Raw genomic sequence first — 23,443 nt, forward strand, 5'->3', positions numbered from 1 at the left:
TGGGATTCAATTATTTTGGTCTAATTTTAAATCAAAGGCATACTGGGTGGGAGAATTGTCTCCCTTGACGCCTGAACATCTGTTTCGTGATCTGTTAGTAACGCTAGCCCTTACGTTCACGCGAATAATAATAATACAGTCAACGAAAAAAAAAAAATTAAAGAAAAAAAAAACAACAGGACAAAAAATATTGGCACACTATCAGGATGTCGAGCTGACCACGTGGAAAGACGCTTGATTTTGTAGCTCATAGCCATAGACTGATGTGTAGGCTTGGGGGGGGGGTGTGTGTGGTTCTGATCTTTTAGAAATAATCACTGGGATTTCAAGGAAGTGCTGAACAATGCTAAATGGCCTTATAAACATCTGGAATCGAGCGGTGACAGCTTCAGATGTTTATATAAGCACAATAAGCCCACTGCAGATACTGTGCTCACCAGTACAAATCTGCCAAGCATACTTTCCTTGAATGTTCTTATTTAATTCATCTCATACACACTTTGTAACCTACAGATACGATTGCTCTGTACTGCAGCGGAGAAAAAAACAACTGCAAGCTACTTGTCCATTACAAAGCTGGCTAGATGAAGATCAAGAACAAGTAGTGCCTCAATTTAAAAGTCCCGCAACACTCATTAAACCCAAAGTCTTCTCGCTTCCCCCCCTTTCCAAAGTCCAGCAACACTCATTAAACCCAAAGTCTTGTCGCCCTCCCCCCTTGCAATATCCCGCAACAATCATTAAACCCAAAGTCTTGTCGCCCCCTCCATTTCCAAAGTTCCGCAACACTCATTAAACCCAAAGTCTTGTCCCCCCCCCTCCCCTTGCAATATCCCGCAACACTCATTAAACCCAAAGTCTTGTCGCCATCCCCCTTCTAAAGTCCCGCAACACTCATTAAACCCAAAGTCTTGTCGCCATCCCCCTTCCAAAGTCCAGCAACACTCATTAAACCCAAAGTCTTGTCGCCATCCCCCTTCCAAAGTCCAGCAACACTCATTAAACCCAAAGTCTTGTCGCCATCCCCCTTCCAAAGTCCAGCAACACTCATTAAACCCAAAGTCTTGTCGCCATCCCCCTTCCAAAGTCCAGCAACACTCATTAAACCCAAAGTCTTGTCGCCATTCCCCTTCCAAAGTCCAGCAACACTCATTAAACCCAAAGTCTTGTCGCCATCCCCCTTCCAAAGTCCAGTAACACTCATTAAACCCAAAGTCTTGTCGCTATCCCCCTTCCAAAGTCCAGCAACACTCATTAAACCCAAAGTCTTGTCGCCATCCCCCTTCCAAAGTCCAGCAACACTCATTAAACCCAAAGTGTGGTCGCCATCCCCCTTCCATAGTCCGGCAACACTCATTAAACCCAAAGTCTTGTCGCCCTCCCCCCTTCCAAAGTCCAGCAACACTCATTAAACCCAAAGTCTTGTCGCCATTCCCCTTCCAAAGTCCAGCAACACTCATTAAACCCAAAGTCTTGTCGCCATCCCCCTTCCAAAGTCCAGTAACACTCATTAAACCCAAAGTCTTGTCGCCCTCCCCCCTTCCAAAGTCCAGCAACACTCATTAAACCCAAAGTCTTGTCGCCATTCCCCTTCCAAAGTCCAGCAACACTCATTAAACCCAAAGTGTGGTCGCCATCCCCCTTCCATAGTCCGGCAACACTCATTAAACCCAAAGTCTTGTCGCCCTCCCCCCTTCCAAAGTCCAGCAACACTCATTAAACCCAAAGTCTTGTCGCCATCCCCCTTCCAAAGTCCAGCAACACTCATTAAACCCAAAGTCTTGTCGCCATCCCCCTTCTAAAGTCCCGCAACACTCATTAAACCCAAAGTCTTGTCGCCATCCCCCTTCCAAAGTCCAGCAACACTCATTAAACCCAAAGTCTTGTCGCCATCCCCCTTCCAAAGTCCAGCAACACTCATTAAACCCAAAGTCTTGTCGCCATCCCCCTTCCAAAGTCCAGTAACACTCATTAAACCCAAAGTCTTGTCGCCCTCCCCCTTCCAAAGTCCAGCAACATTCATTAAACCCAAAGTCTTGTCGCCATCCCCCTTCCAAAGTCCAGCAACATTCATTAAACCCAAAGTCTTGTCGCCATCCCCCTTCCAAAGTCCAGCAACATTCATTAAACCCAAAGTCTTGTCGCCATCCCCCTTCCAAAGTCCAGCAACACTCATTAAACCCAAAGTCTTGTCGCCATCCCCCTTCCAAAGTCCAGTAACACTCATTAAACCCAAAGTCTTGTCGCCATCCCCCTTCCAAAGTCCAGTAACACTCATTAAACCCAAAGTCTTGTCGCCATCCCCCTTCCAAAGTCCAGTAACACTCATTAAACCCAAAGTCTTGTCGCCATCCCCCTTCCAAAGTCCAGTAACACTCATTAAACCCAAAGTCTTGTCGCCATCCCCCTTCCAAAGTCCAGTAACACTCATTAAACCCAAAGTCTTGTCGCCATCCCCCTTCCAAAGTCCAGTAACACTCATTAAACCCAAAGTCTTGTCGCCATCCCCCTTCCATAGTCCGGCAACACTCATTAAACCCAAAGTCTTGTCGCCATCCCCCTTCCAAAGTCCAGTAACACTCATTAAACCCAAAGTCTTGTCGCCATCCCCCTTCCAAAGTCCAGCAACATTCATTAAACCCAAAGTCTTGTCGCCATCCCCCTTTCAAAGTCCAGCAACACTCATTAAACCCAAAGTCTTGTCGCCATCCCCCTTCCAAAGTCCAGCAACATTCATTAAACCCAAAGTCTTGTCGCCATCCCCCTTCCAAAGTCCAGCAACATTCATTAAACCCAAAGTCTTGTCGCCATCCCCCTTCCAAAGTCCAGCAACACTCATTAAACCCAAAGTCTTGTCGCCATCCCCCTTCCAAAGTCCAGTAACACTCATTAAACACAAAGTCTTGTCGCCCCGCCCCCCTTTTTTTTCAGGGCAACGTTGGTTTTTTTTTTTTTTTTTTTTGTACAAACGTTCCATCATTCCCATAATGCCCTTTCACTTAAAGCATTACGTCTGGTGGTAGTATGGAGACATTGACCTATGCTATAAATGTCGACTAGCCCATCATATCGTACCCACTGGCCAATGGCATTGAATCATCATGAAAATTTAATGTTGAAGAGTAGGAAAGATCGCGTCAAGGTTTGGCGCAAAATCGAAACGTTTATACTCTATGCCCTGAACAGTATGAAGCCGAATCAGAAATGGATCAATTGTTAAGTCTTTGATATTACATGTAGAAAGTTTATTTTTCAACCATCTCATTGTGTATTCTTATAAAGTTGTTTTTTTTTTTTTAATGCAACTGCTCCTTCAGTGAACAGAACCAGGTAAAAGAAAACGAGTCAAACAGTGAAAGCGCTGGGAAGGCAACAGCAAAGAATGGACAGGTCTGTCATTGAAAGAGATTCTAGTTGTAACAAGGCCAGACTTACTATACTGGTAGTTACAATATATTAGTATACTAATAGTAGATCTATTCTTAGGCTTACAAAATTAAGTAATTCCACATTTGACAGAAATAACAACATGATGAGTCTTACACAAAACTTTTACTGATAAAATGACAGATTTCTTTTTCTAATACTACAAATCCATTAATATGAATAACTATATAGATATACACTGTTCTAATTCTAGAACTACTTCAACATAAGATTTATATTACTCTCAGGACAAATTTATTAACTCACCAATTCTAACAACAAGGCCATCACCATAGACCTATATATATATTATATCTAGACTGGAAACCGGAAACATTCTTATCCTCGATTGATCGATTCACAGACCTATTTATATAGATTTTTATGTACGTAACTCTTTTTCAAGCTCTAAGGGAAGTCGCCCCAATCAATCTTTTCTGTCTTAGAAAAGTAATGATCTTTAGTTATCAAAGTTTAGAAATAATGCAAAATCATTTCTCGGATTTTCTTAAGAACTATATATTCACGCTACTATATAAAACAAAGCCATTTCCTGTTCGTTTCCATTGAGGTAATGTTTCAAAAATCCTAGATCGAAATAATTCACGTCTGTTGATTTTAATCATCATATGTACATTTGAATAGATTGATTACCTAGATCTTTCTAGATAATGTATCTAAAAATTGCAAAATAGTAATTATGAGACGAAAGTAGGCTACTCTTATTTTTGATATTCAATTACTAGATTTAGATCTAAAAATTAAATTATATGTTACATAGGTAAGGGTTAAAAAAAAGACCTGTACTTCTTATCAATACTTTACAAAACAACGCATTGTTTCAACTTTAAAAAAAAATCACATTTTTTTTTTGTAGTTTTAAAAGATCCCTAGTCAGTCTAGATATAATATATATAGGTCTATGGCCATCATTCGACCCGGAAGTGTTCATAACACCTCTTCTACTTATGCCACTTCCTATTTTATTTTTACTACCTGAGTGAACTCCCTTCGTCACTAACAGTAACAGAAACTTGACTATATTCTGTTACACTGATCAAGGCAAAAGACAGAGAGGAATGGAGAAAAAAAGGTCGACAGATCACGTGTAATACACCAACCACTCAACAGACAAAGTGATAGGTGAAGGTGATTATCCAGTTGTGATGCTATGTAATCAATTTCCTTTTTAATTCTATCGATCTTTATGTCCAAACTGGGACAAGGACAGTGACGTTTTGGAACTAATCGCCGTCAACACGCCATAGGTGTCACGTGTCAAGACGAGGCACACCTATCTATCCACCTGTTTGTTGTCAGAGGTGTTGAGAGGTGAGTTCTTAATTGCCTGTCGACAGTTGCTCACCAGCGTCATCCATCTTCGTTGCATGACAGCCAGTCAGTTTTGGTTCAGGAAATGTCACATTGCTCTCCCCTCGTCGCATCGCTTGCGTGTACGTCTGTGTAAAGTAGCTTTCATTTTTTTTTAAATTCCGTCTTTCTGCTTTCTGTCTGTCTGTCCGTCTGTTGCAGATTTTCACAACCAACTAAACAATGCCAAAGACGCTAAACTGAACGTCTACTAAATAGTGAAGAATTGAGCTTGACTTTGATTACAAAGCTTCTATCAACTCAATCTGTCTGCCAGGTATTTTTTTTTAAACACGTTATTTCTTCTACACCCATTCTCAGATCAAGTTGAAACTTTGCACAATTATTCATTGGCATAGACCAGTGATGCCCAAAATACGACCCGCGGGCCACATCTGGCCCGCGAGGTGATTATATCCGGCCCTCCGAAACGTCTGCACAAAGTGTAAACATCCCTCTCCACAAAAAAAAAAGTTTGAAAAAAAAATCTTTCCATTAATGAATTTGTACTGATAATAAGTCAACACATTTGGGTTTTTTCTTAAGAAAGAGTAGCTCTTTTGAAACAACATATAACAGTTTTATGAAACTCATAAATTAATGTATGTACTAGATTCACAGGTTTCTAATAAAAATGGTTCCTTCTCTAATTCCTTTTTTTTTAAAATAACTTTTTGTTAATGTGGTACGCGACACGAGTGTCGGAAATTAAAATGGCCCGCCGGCCGAATAAGGTTGAGCATCACTGGCATAGACAATACAATAATCAATGAAAACATTTACCCGTTAGTCAAAAAATTACTGGTTTTTAGCGCCCCCCGTAAGGGAAAAAGTCGCTATTAGGTTTGTGCAAAATGTCCGTCTGTCACACTCAGATCTCGAAAATTAAAAGAGAAATGAAAAATATTTTTTCACCATGCGTTGCAGCTTGAAAAGTTTAGGTGCAACGGCTTCTTTTGGTTTTCTAAAAGCAAATCGTTTAATTTATTAATTTAATTATGCACGCGATTTTTTCATAAAAATACACCAATTCTAAAACAATTACATAAATGTAAATAAATGTAACGGAGGTAATGATACAATACCTGCACATGTAGACAATATTTTGTGTATTTTCAGTATCACTAAGTCGAATATATTTATAAAATGTACAAGAAATGTTCACAACAAATATAAATATTAGATAATGGTGTTTTTTTCTGCCAACTAGCTGATAAAATTAAAAGAAAACATTTATTTTTGTTTATAAAGGCTAAGAATGCACTTTGTATGTAAATATCACGCACATTTTTTAAAATGGACTTTTTGTGCAGAGACTTTCGTGCAGTAGCGTAACAAGCAGCGGCAAAACATTGTATCAATCAGTTTCCCCAAAATTTTAAAATAATAGATTTTATTTATTTTTTGTTTAGTGCCCCTATCAGAATAATAGACTCTTATTTTTGTGCGTTTTGTTTGCAGGTCGGTCTGTCTGTCACGTTCATTCCGAAACATCTCAAAAGTTTTAAGTATATATTGTAAGATTGTTCCGGATGTTTTTGTGAAAATAAATCAATACCAACCAATATTTGTTTCCATGCTTAAACGTTGCAAAAACACAATCATATGTTGTTCCGGTTTTTTAATGTAAATAGCATATAAATGCTAAATGGAAATCTCTATACTGATTTATATTTCATTAACTATAAAGTTGTTCCGGATATTGTTTTATAAAAAATAAATTATGTCAAATGATTGTTTGAAATCGCATGATTGACTAATATTATACTTATATTCTTTGACAATAGGTCACTATAGTTTATTTATCGATATCAAATTGTTCTGTATTTTCAACTTAAAACAAATTAATGTCAAATGACTTTATTTTTTTTTTAATATCGACAATAGGTTGTTCAGGATTTTAAAATAAGAAAGGTCTTGACAGCAAACACAGACTCTCTTATGTAATTGTGTAGGTTAGACTTTCAAACCGATAACAAAAAACAAACAAACAAACTTCGAATGGATGGTTTTGAGGTCATACGATGAGAATGAGTGGGCATTGGCATCGTATTGGTTTCAAAATCAACCACCGCTGGAATCAGCTGTCGGAATATTTTTAATCGGTACACTCTGAACCTCCAAGAAAACATTGAACATATTGCTGTAACTCAGCCAACAGCGAGCCCGACGAACCTCAACGGAAGAGATAAATTAGAACTACAGTCTAAAAATAGAACAATAGTAATGCGATGACAAATGTACCACTAGAGTAACCAATAATAGCGGGACTTCTTTCTTGTTTACATCCTAGATCTAATTATCGGCCATCTTTGACTTCCTCTGTCCTGTGTCTCATGGTGCACAGTCTCGCATCTAATGACAGTGCGCAGTGTAGGGTCATAACAATATATATTTTATTTGTCCTTGACAAAAATTGTTTAGTATAAGGATCGTACCTAGGACTTGTGTGTCATTAGCGAGACGCTCAACAACCAGTCATTCAAATATGTGCAGCATTTTATCTTTGAAATAAATGATTCAGTCTTTAGTCTTTTATAATACCTAGATCTGAATGTATATAAAATGTTGTTTCTTGAATCTATTTTATTTCTTTTCTCTTCTGAAACATTTTGTCAAATCTGAGTTTGTGATTTTGCAGATTTTCACCTTATGGCCTCATGACCAATCTACCCGCTGTCTCGCACCGAGGTAGAAGGAGAACTCAGAATTCAAACCTCTGCTGCCTCCAGATAAATATGATTTTTAGATCAAGGCATATTTGATATGAGATACAGTCCGCGCTTTTTTTTTCCTCGGCGCTATTTTAAGGACATCATTTTGTCAGCGCTACTTTGTTGTACGAAATTTTGGCATGTAACTTAATTTCAGTTTTGTGTGCTTCTTAAAACATGATTAATTCTAGGCAGTTCTATTTATTATTCAAGTCTATCTTTGTTCGTCTATCCTCGGCATGAGCATGGAAAGAAACACATAATGTTGCTGTCTCTTTGTTTTAAGTCTAAAACTATAAAATCATATAATGTTCACGTCGGATCTATTCAGACAAGAGTTAGCAGGCAGGACCTTTTGCTTTGATTGTAAACTATCGCAGCAGGGCCGGATTTAAGGCAGAATAGAGACTCTTTGAGTAGAAGACTCGACGGCCATTTTCCCTGTAAATACACGTTTTAACGATTTACTAAAGCGATATCCAAATCTTTCAAGGGCGTCTGAAAAGCTGTGCGGACTCGCATGTGTGTTATAACACTTGATTGGAGCATAACAATTTATCAAATGTGAAAGCAGCATTGGGTGATAGCTCAAGAATTAGAGAATGAATTAGACATAGCTTAAGGGACGATAAAGACAGGCTCGAGCCTGCTACACAAGTAAATCTCGGTATCACACTTGTAGTGAGCCAGTAGCGTAGCAAGGTACCCGTGGGCCTGGGTTCAAGAACATCTTGTTGGGGCCCCTCCAGCCAATAAGACAAATTTAGTGTGTGACAAAAGAGTAATCTTAATGTAAAGACATTGCCATGTAAAGATCGTACCTTTTTTAAAAAATAAGTAATTATGTCATAACGTTTGATTCAGTTAGGACTGCATAAAAGTAATAGTGTCTTAAAAGTCAATGTTTTTACAACTTCTCAACAGAGTTAAACGCTTTAAAAGTGTTTCTAATGAACGAACAAATGTTCTTCCTAAGTTCTAATGTGGGCCCCAACCCCCATCTGGCCAAGATTCATGGGCCGAAGTGTAATGATCTCCTTCCCGCCATGGTTGCTAGCCCACAGCTGCGGGCCCCTATTGGTCGTGCGCCCGGATTCATTGAACCCCTTCGCCCCATGGATGCTACGCCACTGACAGTGGACTGTAGTGATACGACCCGCTGGCTGTAGATTTTGTTGTTGTTGATTTGAGGCACATCGGCACAATTTAGGCCATGTCGTGCCTGCAGTCCCTCAAGGACCACTCTCTCTCTAAACAACAAGGGCCAGATTCTATACAGTCATATAATTAAAATCAAGGTCTATTCACAGTTAAAATAGTAAAGGTAGTAAAAATTTAAATATTTGGTAAAAATCTAATGTAAATAGTGCATGTTCACAAATTCAGAAATCAGATCTTCGTAGATAGCCCCACTTCCCGAATAAAGCCCAGTACCTTCCCAGGGTCGACATTATTAAATAGTGTTTTTAGATTAGTGGCTCTAAAATATTTCGCCCTGACATCCTGGTATCTGGGGCAATCAACGAGGATATGTTCCACGGTGAGGCGAGAGTCACAGTACTCGCAAAGTGGGGGCTCCTCTCTCTTCAGTACAAAAGAGTGCGTGATGTAGGTGTGGCCAATCCTAAGTCTGGACATGGTTGTGCTACCACGCCTTGTCAGACCCTTAGATGTGGGCCGCCACCTGACATCCGCCACAATCTGCCTGAGTTTACTGTGAGTCTCAGCCTCCCATCGGTTCTGCCACTCTCCATAGGTGGCAGAGGCAATACTTTGTCTCAGGTCCGAGTAGGGAATTTGGGTTCTTGACACCGCATGATTTAGGGCTCTCTTTGCTTCTCTGTCTGCGGCTTCGTTTCCCTCAATGCCAACATGGGAGGGGACCCAGATGAAGGTGACATCCCTACGGTCGGCTGTTATTAGGTCCAACAGCTTCAGGCTCTTATGTACCAATGGGATGTCAGTCTTCATCCGCCCCAAAGCTTGCAATGCAGATTTGGAGTCGGAGCAGATTATAAATTTACTCCTTTCTGATGCTTTTACGTCCATAAGTGCAAGCAATATTGCGTGCAATTCGGCCGTAAAGATGGAGCAGCCATCGGGGAGTCTACGGGAGATTGTTTTGTTCCGAAAGGAGCAGGCACACGCGACCTTTCCCTCCATTTTGGATCCGTCTGTGTAGATGGTGCCACAATCTCCGTAGCTCTCCTGCAGTTCCCTAAAGTGGACTTGTAGTATGCTTGGGTCTGTATTTTCTTTTTTGAAATTAAGGAGGGATAAATTTAATTTGGGTTTATTCATTAGCCAAGGAGGATTCTGAGGGGTTTCTATTTTAGAGATTTGGTCAATGGGTGGGGTTAAATTTTGGATGGGTTCTCTCATTCGAAGGCCCAACGGCTGTATGACGTTAGGCCTTCGATTGTATAATTCTACCTCTGTGGGGTTAAATATGAGTCAAAAGCAGGGTTCGTGGGGTTGGATTTTAGCTTGACTATATACTGCATTGCAAGCTTTTTCATTCTTATATCCATGGGGAGTTCTCCAGCCTCCACATGGAGACTTGGGATAGGTGATGTACGAAACGCGCCGAGACAGAGACGCAGGGCAGCATTTTGTATTGGTTCCAGTATTTTTAGGTACGACTTCCTTGCTGCTCCATATATTATGGATCCGTAGTCTAGCTTGGATCGAATTAGACTCCGATAGAGCAGCAGCAAGGTATCTCTGTCAGCTCCCCAGTCCGTATGGCTGAGTACTCTTAGTATGTTTAATGACTTTTGGCATTTCTTCTTAAGTTCCTTAATGTGGGGGAGAAAATTAAATTTGGAATCTAAGGTGAGGCCTAAAAATTTTGTAGTTTTCACGACAGGGATCTTCTTTTTGTGTATAAATAGTTCAGGGTCTGGGTGGAGCCCCCTTAGATTACAAAAATGCATACTAACTGTTTTGGAGTCAGAGAATTTGAAACCATTATAGTTTGCCCAACCCTGAATTTTGTTTAAACATAACTGTAATTTCCTTTCTAAGGTGTTCATGTTTTTCCCATAAGTAAGAATGACAAAGTCATCAACATACAAAGAGCACTCTATGCCAGGGGACAGCGCATTTATGATGCTATTTATTTTAATGTTGAACAGGGTGACTGACAGAATGCTGCCCTGGGGTACACCCATTTCCTGGTCATGAGTGTCAGAAGCGGAGTTGCCCACTCGGACCTGAAATTTTCGATCTTTCAGGAATTCCTCCACAAAACGGGGGAGGTGTCCCTTAAGCCCCATAAGCGCCTGGTCACGTAGAATGCCATGTTTCCAGGTTGTGTCATAGGCCTTTTCTATATCGAAGAATACAGCTACTAGATGTTCTCTTCTGAGTAATGCATTTCTAATATAAGCTTCCAGCCTTACCAGGTGGTCAGTTGTTGTCCGCCCCTGCCGGAATCCGCACTGGTAGTTTGAGATCACTTTATTCCTTTCCAGGTACCAGACCAGCCTACTGTTAATCATTCTTTCCATGGTTTTGCAGATGCAGCTTGTTAGTGCTATTGGTCGATAGTTAGCTGGGTCAGAGCCGTCTCTTCCCGGTTTAGGTATCGGTATAACTGTGGCTTTCCTCCAGCTGTTTGGGAAAGCGCCTGTTTGCCACACACAGTTATAGACCCCTAGTAGGACTGCCAATGAGGGTTCGGGAAGGTGCTTGAGGAACTGGTAATGGATTTCGTCTTCTCCAGGCGCTGTGTCATGTGACTTGTCCAGCGATTCCCTCAGTTCCTCAAGCGAGAACGGTTTGTTGTAGTCTTCATTGTTCTCTGACCTGAAATCAATGGGGTGTCTTTCCTCCCTGGTTTTGACTTTTTGGAACTCTGGCGTGTAGTGTGCAGTGGATGATTTTTCTGCTATTGAGGATGCAAGGCAGTCAGCTATTTCTCTGGGGGACGTGACAGTTCGTCCTTGGTTTTTCAAATGCCCTATTGCATTTGATTCTTTCCCTTTGATTCGCCTTACTGCCTTCCAAACCGCTCTAGCAGAAGTTTTGGCATCCAGACTGCCGACAAAACTTCTCCAGGAATTCCTTTTGGCTGACCGTATGGTTTGTCTAGCCTTTGCTCTAGCTATCCTGAATAGCTTTAGGTTTTCCTGGGAAGGATTCTTTATAAATGCAGCCAGTCGTTTTTTCCTATCACCAATAGCACTTTTGCAAGCTGTATCAAACCATGGTTTGCTAGGCCGTTTTGGATTTGCAGAGGTTAGGGGTACAACTTTCCTGGCTATACTTAGTAGCTTGCTAGCAAAGGTATCAGCTGGGTTCTGTTCATGGAGGATATTTTCTGTGATATCCTCAGAGCATCTTTTTTGGAATTGTTCCCAATCGGCCTTATTCAGTTTCCACCGCTGATGTCGTCCCAATGAAGGGAGATTGTTAGTAATGATGATTGGGAAGTGATCACTTCCCCGTAGATCATTGCTAACTGACCATTTAAAATCGTCCAGAAGTCCGGGGACGCATACGGTGAGGTCAATGCATGTGAATGATCCAGTTCCTGGGTGCAAGTAGGTCGGTGATGCATCATTAAGTATGCATAAATCATGTTGGAGGAAGATATCCTCCAGCATACGACCTCTTGTGTCGGTATTGTTGGATCCCCACATGGTGTTATGGGCATTGAAATCCGCAAGGATTAAATAAGGCCGGGGGAGTTGTTTCAATAGGTCCTCCATGTCTGTTCGGTTTAATGGAGCGCCTGGTGGTAGATACAGGCTGCAGCAAGTGATAACCTTGTGAAGGGTTATCCTAGCTGCTACGGCCTGTAGTGTGGTCTGTAGTTCTACCCTCTCATGGGGGATGCTATCCTTCACAAGGATACAGACTCCACCTGATGCTCTCTCTGCATCCTCAACATTCTTGGTGTAAGCACGGTAGCTTCGGAAGCTGATGCAATCTTTCAGAAATGTTTCCTGTAAGCAGACAGCTACAGGAGTCTCAGAGTCCATCAGTAGCTGCATTTCCTCGTAATTGGCCTTGAGGCCTCTACAATTCCACTGTACAATTCTGGAATCCATGACTTATTCTAGATGACCTACTTGGAGCTATTTGGCCTTGGGAGGCCCCCGGAGGGGTTTCCCTTTATTCCAGTGACCTTGGTATTTTTATTCTTGGGTTTGGATGGAGAGGAGGACAACCCCCTTTTGGGGGAAGTCTTTCTCTCTGGAGAGGGGAGATCCCTCTGGTTAGAGCGGAGGTTATTTCCTCCTCTCTCACCTCGGGCATCCTCTCCGCTTTGATTTCTCCCCTTAGGGAGTTGGTCAACTTCTAACTCGGTAGAGGTTGGGGTGTCTGGCTGGGTTCTCTGAGGAGAACCTGTGTCAGACATGATGTCTCCGGGTTCTCCCGGAGTATTGGTTTTGACATGCTGCTCAGTCTCCATGCTCTCATCAGCGAGCACAGAGAACCTGTTCTTTAGCATGACAACAGGGCTTTCTTGTTTCTTCAGAGGTGTGTTCTTTGGCGGTGTTTTCTTCTGAGTTGGGGGAGGAGGAGGGGGTGGTGAGGTCAATGTGTCCGTCTGTGTGGCTATGGATCTTCCTTTCTTAGCAACAGCCTGGGCGTAGGTCTTTGTCAAGCCGAATTGGCCCTTGGGTAGGGACAGTACAGCCGATTTCGCCTGGCTAAAGGTACATCCGTTTCTTGCCTTGTACTCCTGCACGGCAACCTCCTGTTTCCACACAGGGCAGTCCTTGGAGTAGGCTGAGTGGCCAGCTTGACAGTTTGGGCATTTGAACTGGGCTGTGCAGCCCTTGTCCTCATGACCCTCTCCAGCACATCTGGCACACACAGTGTTCCTCTTGCAGACTGCCGCGCCGTGCCCATAACCCTGGCACTTGAAGCACCTCATGGGGTTAGGTATGTAGGGCCTCACTGGAACTCGTAGGTATCCTGCCTTCACATACTCTGGCGGTGTCCTAGTTCCGAATGTGAGGATAATAGTGGCGGTTTTGACCTCCTCACCCTCCCTGCGCCTGGTAATGCGCCGGGCATGGGTGACTCCTTCAATGCCCTCCACTATTTCCTTCTCGGAACATTCCAGTAGGTCCCTAGAGCTGATTACACCTCTGCTGGTGTTCAGACTCTTGTGTGGCATGACTTCCACTTGGAGATCACAGAGTCTTCTGCATCTTAAAAGCCCATAAGAGTGTGTCTTGCTGTCTACTTCTACAAGGAGTTCCATTGTTTTGTGTAGCTTAGACACACTCTTGGGCTCTCCCACTACTGACTTGAGTCCCTTATAGATAATAAAAGGGCTCAACTTTGTCAGGCTTTTTCCCTCCTCTGTGCATCTTACCACCAGAAATGATGGCCAGGTGGCACAGCTTTTTGGGACCTCCTCTTTTTTATCGTCAATTCGACGTTTCTTGCCCAGACATAGGTCTGGGGCAAGTAGTTTTGTGTGTGTTTTTTTGTCCATATATATTTTGGTTAATTCGGCACCTGTGCTCCCCACCCGCCATCGAGTCCAACAAGGGGACGGGCCATTCGGATGTCCAGAATGAGCCCGCCAGGGCTACACAGGTGCTATACTCAGTCAGCTGCTACATCGGACATGTGTCCGATACAGCAGCTCCCTGATTGACCCTCCAGCCACCGCCCTCCAGCATAGGTCGACGACCTATGCTGGTAGCTCGGCATGACCAGCCGGTTGACCCAGAGCGGGCCTTCTGGGTCTCAGGTCTAGGGGAACTTGGAGCCAAAGTATTGTGTTGTTGTGGTTTATCCTCAGATAGCCACCACTCAAACACCAGGATCTCTTTATCCCCCCTTACCCGTCGCAGTCCACGGCAAACGGACTGGTCTAGGACGTAGTGAGAATTTAAAGTTAAGGAGACAGTGTGATGATCAATGAAGGCAGACTTAGGAAAAGAGGAGGCAGACACAATGATAGAAAAGGAGTAGGGCACTTTTGAGCTCCAAAAGTGCTAAGGAAAGAGGAGCGCAGTTTAACGTCATGTCTCGGGACGATGCTGGCTGTAGATAGGACACTGTGTAAATGTTTCAGTCGCACAAATACATTCTCGACACCTGTGTTAACAATCTACGTGGATTTAAATGGTTAGCCTGTGTATGTGTTTGAGTGTGAGTACAAGAAACACAGGGTGTGCAAAATAAAATGATTGGAGCGTGTGACAACATCTAAGTATGGAGCTACAACATTCGAAAAAAAAAAAGAAATCATTATGAAAAAAAAAAATACACTGACAAAACGATACGAGTCATCACCCTTTCCTTCAGTAGCCGTCCTTGCATCCTACCAAATTACAGCCAGACTCCTGTGTTAATATTTTTTAGGGTAATTGAATCCGTTTATAAATCATCAACAAAGACTCTCCAACCCTTCCCTTCTTTTGCCGCTCTACGAAAAAAACAAAAACACGAAAACAAGAAACAAAAACAACATTAGATCGACATGAAACAAAAAATAACTAGAAATTATTTTTTTTTTTTACCAGAAAGGGAGATAACTTTTATCTACACAAAATATACAGCGTGTATTTATTTCCCTTGCCGATTCCGAATATAAAAGCTGAGCGTAGCTAGAGGCTTTGTTAACCTTTGAGGTTTCACTGTCTGTATAGAGAAGGTTTTGAATTCCATGCGGACGTTTAGGTAATGGAATGAGATGTTGGTATTTTGTTCTAAAAATAGTTTTTGTATATTGACATTGCAAAGACCGTAAAAAACAACAAAATAAATACATTTAGTAGTCGATCGCAAAAATTTTGTGAGTAAAGCCATGGATATGTAACAAAAGGTTGTTTCCTTTTGAGACTGTGGGTAGTAGAGAAGGATACTGTTTAGCTTGTCCGTTTCAGTCGACATCGATTAACGAGGGTGTGGTATATCCAGCACAAAAACAAAGCTTTCTTTATATCACGTGTCTTGTTTAAAGATGGTGAAACAGTGGGACGGCAAGTAATCCTGAATTAACAATCCCTGAAATCGAATTCTTTAATAGCAGAGAGTTTAAACATTCGCCCCTCCACCTTTTTCTTGTAATAAATATAACGTATTTAGATGATTCATAAATAGAGAGTATGTGTACACCATCTGCTGCAATAGAAACAAATGTTATCATTACTAGAGCTAACAGTCTAATTATTATGTAACTAAACAGAGGAACGCATGTCATTGGAAGCATTTTATAGGTAATGATGGGCTTAAGACCATTACCACTTCCGCGTTAACAACCAAACCAAACCTCCGCTGCCTTGCGGCTATACCCAAACACGGGAAAGGCTTCGGGAGACAACCCTGAGAAAAAATCAGGAGCTGGTGACCCTTAGGCCGACTGTGGCACACCGTGCTACAGCCTGGCAGAGCCTGCGGCGCTACTGATCCCAAACTGTATTGGATATTCCGTTCCTTTGGTCACATTGACTGCGTGGAGAGAGGGGGAACTGCTGTGTGGGCGACATCGTTCGGAGCATAAACAATGCCCAGGCTTTCATCTCACTTGCTCTGAGATGAACCATAGTCGTTCTACGACTGAAGGAGGCCAATATATAAACAAAGGAAATGATTGAAACAAGAAGATAAAACTATAACTAGCTGATATAGACGTCAGGACACAGTCCAAGCTGTTGTTTCTAGTTCAAGATACGAGATACCTCAACGCCAGGACACAGTCCAAGCTGTTGTTTCTAGTTCAAGATACGAGATACCTCAACGCCAGGACACAGTCCAAGCTGTTGTTTCTAGTTCAAGATACGAGATACCTCAACGTCAGGACACAGTCCAAGCTGTTGTTTCTAGTTCAAGATACGAGATACCTCAACGTCAGGACACAGTCCAAGATGTTGTTTCTAGTTCAAGATACGAGATACCTCAACGTCAAGTAGAGGTGCACGATGTCTTTTATTTTTTAGAAGAAGTGGCGTAACATTAAGTGGTCAGTGTTCATTGTTACAGAGTTAACCCTTCAAATGACGCCCTCACAAAAGATTGAGTGACTCGTCAAATGACACCCTTGCAAAAGAATGGAGTAACCTGTCAAATGATACCATAAGAAGGAAATGGTGTAATCAGATAAGGAAACACCCACAACAAATGTGTCAGAGTGATGAATTAAAACGACAGCCTCACATCTAGCCTTGTATTTCAATTGTTATGGTGGGTTTGGCAAAGAAATAAATGACAAAGAAAATTCCGTAGGCCGGTTTAAATCTTTGTTTATTGTACACTAAAGACCTGCAGCCAAACATGAAAACACAATAAATGGAATTCAAACGGAGACGGAATTAACAATCTCATTTAGCGACATGCAGTGGCTGGAGATGCCGAACAAAAACAGTGACCGCGTACACGTTTTGCACGCCGTTTTATGTCCGGAGCCTTGCTGGCCGTTCCGGAGCAACGGTCAACAGGCGATGGGCTGACCAGGAGAACTCCTGAAATGTAAGCCTCCTCTCCTTACTACGCTTGCATATGAGTTGACCAAAATTAAAATCTGCTTTCTGCATCAGAATGAACGTTCTAGGTATCCTAAGTACTGGGGGGGGGGGGACAATAGCAGCATCGGTCTACACCAGTGGTTCTCAACCTTTTAAGCTCGGCGACGCCTTTTTACAAGCCCCCACTCTGCCGCGACCCCCCCCCGCTCACACATACAGCAATAGAAAATAGAAGAATAGACAAAAACAATCATTTTTTTCGATGGTCTTAGGCGACCCCTGGCAAATGGTCAATCGACCCCCAAGGGGATCGCGACCCACAGGTTGAGAACCTCTGGTCTACACGATTAGCGTTCTTAACGCTGTAGCGTCTAAGATCGCAACTCACACTCTCATTACTCATCGTAACCAATGTGGGGGGGGGGGGCGGTTGGGGAGGGGCATACATGACAGTATGCCCGTTGGCGATGTAGACAATGTCAACTAATAAGTGACCCCACTTCAACCTTCTCCTTCCAGAGCTATTACCAGAGGGAAACCCGCGTGCTTTTGTGGTGATTAAATCGACAGAGAATGTCCCAAAGACACGCTTCCTCTCACATACTCACTAGTAATTCTGTTATATGTTTAATCGTTAGAAGATGTAGTCGGGCAGACATTCTGTTCATCTCTATTGATGACATAATAAAGACAAAAGAGTCCAACAGACACAGCCCTAAAGACCGTATGAATGTTATAAGAAACAAGAGGTTTGTAATTAAAAAAAATATTACAAAACTTATAGCAACTCACTCTGTATGGTAAAAAGTGTGTACACGTTATTTCTCCCACACCCATTCTCGAATCAAGCTGAAACTTCGCACAATTATTCATTGGCATAGACAAGACATGAATCAATTAAAACAGGGTTACAAAAGACAGTTTGTGCGGAAACACAAACTCAAAATCGGCCCCCGAAGTGGTCCACCCAGAAAGAACATCCAAATGAAATTATTTCAAAGACAAATGAGAGATAAGAATGGAGAAAGAAGGTTAACAGATCTTGTGTAGTGCCCCAATGGTCCCGCGGATCAAAGAATAAGTAAATTAGATGTGAACCTGGCCTAACTAGTTCCCCTTTTGGACCTTATGGCAGATGATGCAAAGTTCATCTGTTTTTGTGGCCTATGGTTAACGAGGGTGTCATATAGCCAGCACAACGACCAACCGCCTTTTCTTTTCCCCAACTAATGTCAGGTACCCATTAGAGCTGAGTGGACTCAGAGGCGCCCAAAGATTCCAAAGTTGAAAATCCCAGTCTTCACCAGGATTCGAACCCAGGTCCCCTGGTTCGGAAGCCAAGCGCTTTACCGCTCAGCCACCGCGACTCCCCTGGCCTAACTGATGTCTTATAATTGATCTAATTGGTTTGAAAAGGCTCAACCTCTTATTTGATCATGGAGAAAATTCTCAAGATGTTTAGGAAAATGAAGTTTACAAGACTACTATTTGTTTTAAATTAGGTCTAACTTATAATGCATACTAATTAGCTTTTTTCTTTAAAAAAACTTCTTGCATAACTGATTTTAAAAATTAGATTTTTCGCTTTCAGAAAAAAAAAGTAGCCGTTGCATCAGAACTTTGAATTGTCTAAAATATTGTGATGTCGGATTTTCAATATCTTTTCTAGTTTACGAGATCTAAACGGGACGGACGGACAGACGGACAACAGACATTTCGCACAAAACTAATAGCGTCTTTTCCCCTTTCGGGGGCCGCTAAAAAAACACAAACTCAAAATCGGCCCCTGAAGTGGTCCACCCAGGCAGATAAAAGGGCAGGTTTCAATATTTTCATAAAGAATATCAGAATGAAATTCTATCAAAGACAAATTTCAGAGAAAAGAATGGACAAAGAAGGTTGACAGATCTTGTGTGGTGCCCCTGTGGTCCAGCAAACCAAAGGATATGTGAAAGTGAATTTGGAGTTAGATGTGAACCTGACCTAACTAAAGTCTTATAATGAATATCTAATTGGTCTAATTGTTTTTTAAAGGGTCAATCTCTTATTCAAATTCTCAAGAAAAAATTAATTCCGTTAAAAAATAAAATTAAAAAAATTCCTTTTGTTAAGAGTTTTATGGTGAATTGCAGATGCTGCAGTTCACGCGATAATATGAAAAACTACTTATTAATTGTTGTTTTAAGTTATGCCCAACTTATAAGCACACTAAATAGATTTGTTCTCTTTTAAAAACGTAAACATTGTTTGTGTGTAAATGTAGTAGTAAGTATGACAGAACTTACTTCACTTAACAATACAAATGTAAAAAAAAAATTTTTTTTTTGACAAAAATTCTAAAACCATTTGCATAAATGTGTTAAAAATATGGTAAACGGTTACCCCACCCCCCACTAAAGAGCCTTCAGTGTTTGTTACTATTAATAGAGGTTTTATTTGTAAAATTCTTGAAATAAAGAATAAGACCAGTAAAAAAAAAGTGTGGCAGGAACTAATGAAACGAAGAGAAAACATCATAAAAAGGGTAATAACTCGCCAAGACTTTTGCCTGATTGAGCCCAACATTTTCAAAACCACTCAATTATTGTTGAGTGAATTAAGAGAAATCTCGTACAGACTTCAACTCAGGCGGCTACAAATTACTCTCTGAAATTGAGTGAATTTAGGGAGGAAGAAAAAGGGGGGAGGTAAATCCCAGTCGGACTAAATGGAAGGGGAGTAATTCATAACTACTCATCCGGACAGACACACAGACACTAGCGGTGTTAAGCTAACTCGACGGGAGGCAGCTGTGACCGGACTGATGCGCCCTTTGGTGGGTAGCCTGGAGAAAAGCTGATGGAATTTTAAGTTTACAGTATAGCTTAGTGATTCTCAATTCATTTCAGTCACAGACCCATGTATCTTCCTGTCACCACCTCAAAGTTGGTGACATAGTGTAGAAACCCTATTTCTATATTGTGAATGTTATTTCTGTATTGTGAATGGTATTCACAACTCATGTTGCCCTAAGGTGAACACTCTTGACCTTAAGTGAACCAGAGTTAAGGGCAGTCAGTCAATATAGGGAGTTGGTAGCAAGCACTTGATAGAGTCACTTGATAATAATAATATATATATATATATATATATATATATATATATATATATATATATATATATATATATATATCTGTGGCATTTAACGTCTCGAGAGACGATCTTTTCCCTTTGCAACTTCTTGTGTGACTAAAGAGGCCAATCCTTGATACACAGCTGCGATCACAGGTTGGGCATATATGATCACCAGGCGCCGTTGCATTTTCACCCTTCTTTCTGCTTCTGTAATGTATGGCATCTGCAATCCAAGACCCTTCCTTTATGCTCTCTCTCCATGTAGCTCTATCCAGTGCCACTTTTTCCCAGCTGCTAGTGTCGATTTTGAAGAGCTTCAAGTCGCGTTTGCATACACCCTTATAACGTAAGAGTGAGCGACCAGCGGCTCTCCTGCCTTCTATTAGATCGCCATACAGAATGTCTAGTGGAAGTCGACCTACTGGCATTCTACGAACGTGGCCAAGCCAGCCAAGGCGTCTACTGCTGATAACAGAGCGGATGTCCTGGCAGTTTATATATATATATATATATATCAATGGAACTGAGGATTTGACAAGGCATACGTTCTGGTGAGATCTATCTAACCCGGCTACAAATAAACATGCTACCTAGAGCTGGTGCCTGTAGAGTAGACCTTTCTTTTGTTATTGTGCTTTTATTTTGCCTACAGCTTGTCTGGTGTCTCTCGCAACAAAAATTAAATTTGAGACAATGAAAAGACAATGAAAAGAGGATGATTGCATGGAATTCTGAAGTAAAAAAGAAAAAAAAAGCACTCCATACTGAAAGATTGTTGCCAACTAATTAAACTAATTACTTTATGCTACAAATGGCAGACCTTAACAATCTGAAGCTACAGAGCCTACAGTGGCAAAGAGTACTAATACAAATATTCTTTACGTTTCAAAAACAACAACTTAGTTTATCAATACTTCCGTACTCTGTACACCAGATACCAGAGCCGGGTATAACTATTGCTGGGCCCTATGAGAAACGGATTGCGCAGGGCCCAGTCTGGGCAGGGATAAGATTAATAAGTGAAAAGATTTTGTATAAGAAAATAAATTTGTCTTTGTATAATACTTTTATTCAATGAAAGTTGACATCCCCCCCCTTTTTTTTCTTTCTCTTATCGCGCGTTGGCTCGGCGTTTTCCATTTTGAATGACACACCAAAATGACAATTTTGTCTATTTTTCAGGAGAGTTTTATGAGTTTTCAGGAGATTTCAATAATTCCAGGAAAATTTCAGTTTTTTTTTATGTTTTGCAGGAGATTTCCAGGAGCTCCTGGAAAATCGCGAGTACCCTGTTATAAGTAATAATGGCTTAATTTAATAATTTACACCTGGAATTAGCGTGTGGCCTCTGACAATGCGGGGCTTACTGCAGTCGCATAGATTATAGTGTCCTAAGGCCGGCCCTCCCTGTTGCACACAAAAGAAACTAGCTATTTATAGATTTGACTCTGTTCCTAAAATTACATCACATAGAGAAATGTTTTTGAAATATAGGAATATTTTTGTCTATAAGAATGAGGCCTGGTTGACTTTCCATTTTAATCGCTTAAGCAAACACTGTACGAAGAATTTCTATGATCGTTCCGTATTAATTAAAATCAAGATCTCCAAAATAACAAACTTAAAAGGACGGATTATCGATTATCTCTGAGCGATGTTTCTCATTAAAATGGGCGTAATAGAGCTAAGATCAGATGACCATTGATCTCGATAATGAAATCTAATTTCACTAAAAAATCAATAGCTTACATGTCAATAAATCTTCTTACGTTTGGCATCAAGAAAACAGGGCAATAAAGAATAGGAGTTTTAATGTCATTTTGTTGTTGTGGAACTAGACTTAAACTACCGGTATTTGGTTCTTAAAGTTTACTACTAAATGAGTAAAAAATAATAAGGCTTATCTTTGAGTCCGAAGATTAATGAGGAGTACAGTGTTTAAGGTGGTTGCCAGTCCCAGCTTTGACCTACATATTTTGCCACATTTAGAACGGACATAAGTGTTGTCCGGCAGTGGTCACTTTAGGTTCTCTTATCGCTGTCTACGTCTATGATCGCAGTGGAATACCTTTGGTCTCAAAGTGTGTGACCTTTATAAGTAAGCTCAAGCAGTCTCGTACAGGTGCCGCCTGCAGCTGTGTGCTTTCTTGTCAGTCAAAGGAAGTTGGCGCCTAAGATGGTATTTAAAGCGTTTCCTGGGGGCACCTCTTTTAAGCTGACCGCCTTTCATCTCAACAAAACAGATTGCCTTCTGCATACGGTCGTTGGCCAAAGAAACAGATGACCTAAACATCATCTGCTCCAAAGACCATATGGTCTGAAACTTTACTTATATACGGTCGTCCCCCATAAAGAATACGTGCCCTGCCAAGTGTGACTGTGGAACTATAAGCAGTCACTCTATGCTGTCTGTATTGTACTGTATAATACACATTTCTCAGATAAATATAGAAAGGTTGAGAGAAACATTGCTTGGTAGACACTAATTTTTGTAGTCAGGTGGAGCGTTTTATTCACACTTTAATACAGAATTAAAATAAAAATAACCGGTACAACAGGCATGTCAAACATTGCGTTCGCGGGCAACATGGCCACTTTGCATGTGGCCAGCGTGGCCACCTAAATCAAAACAAAATCACGTCTTGAATAGACCTTGCAAATAGGTGGATCCGATAGGGATCCGACGAGGGCCGCCTCTGAGTTTGTGTGATAACATTAACTCTCTTTGTAATTTTGCTGTTTATTGATTCCTGTTTTGTTAGGTACAATAACATATCAACTTGATCGGAGATTGCGTGAGGGAGAAATAGCGTTAACAATTATTTAAGGGGACTAAACCCAACAAATTTAGCCATGTCTGTAAATACTGAAGGATTAGTTTCATTTGTTGCTATTAATTACCAGTAATTAATTGTCTAATTGGTTACTTTTATTTTTCATTGATTTATGTCTTGTCTATGTCAATGAATAATTGTGCGAAGTTTCAGTTTGATCCAAGAATGGGTGTGGGAGACATAACGAGACAACCATACACACTTTTTACCAGACAGATAGAGTGACTTGATAAAAAGCTTTGTAAAAAATTGAACCTGGAGTTAGAGTTCATCACAGACAAAAACTTAAAACTTGATTTTTTTATCGTCTGCTGAGCTCATTTTATGACATGCTAATCTTTTTTATCGGCCAAAGAGTCTCCAATAAAAATCGATCGTCTTACTTAGCACCCTCTAACCCCAACACACACACACACACATACGATTTGCTTGAATTGATAAGGTCATAAGGTCACGTGATCCATCGTCTTACTCAAGAGAATCTTACAGAGTACACAAACAGACATAAGAAAGTGAGGAGACGAAGTAGATGATGAGTAATACT

At 41.2% G+C, this 23,443-nt stretch overlaps 1 protein-coding gene across 7 annotated transcripts in view; it reads right to left on the reverse strand.

The window, feature by feature from the left end:
• The window catches only part of LOC106056145 (UPF0764 protein C16orf89 homolog), a 109,089-nt gene that overhangs the window by 26,590 nt on the left and 59,056 nt on the right, over window positions 1-23,443 (reverse strand). The window lies entirely within an intron of this gene.

This window comes from Biomphalaria glabrata, chromosome 12 (assembly GCF_947242115.1).
Source record: "Biomphalaria glabrata chromosome 12, xgBioGlab47.1, whole genome shotgun sequence".
Classification (NCBI taxonomy): Eukaryota; Metazoa; Mollusca; class Gastropoda; family Planorbidae; genus Biomphalaria; species Biomphalaria glabrata.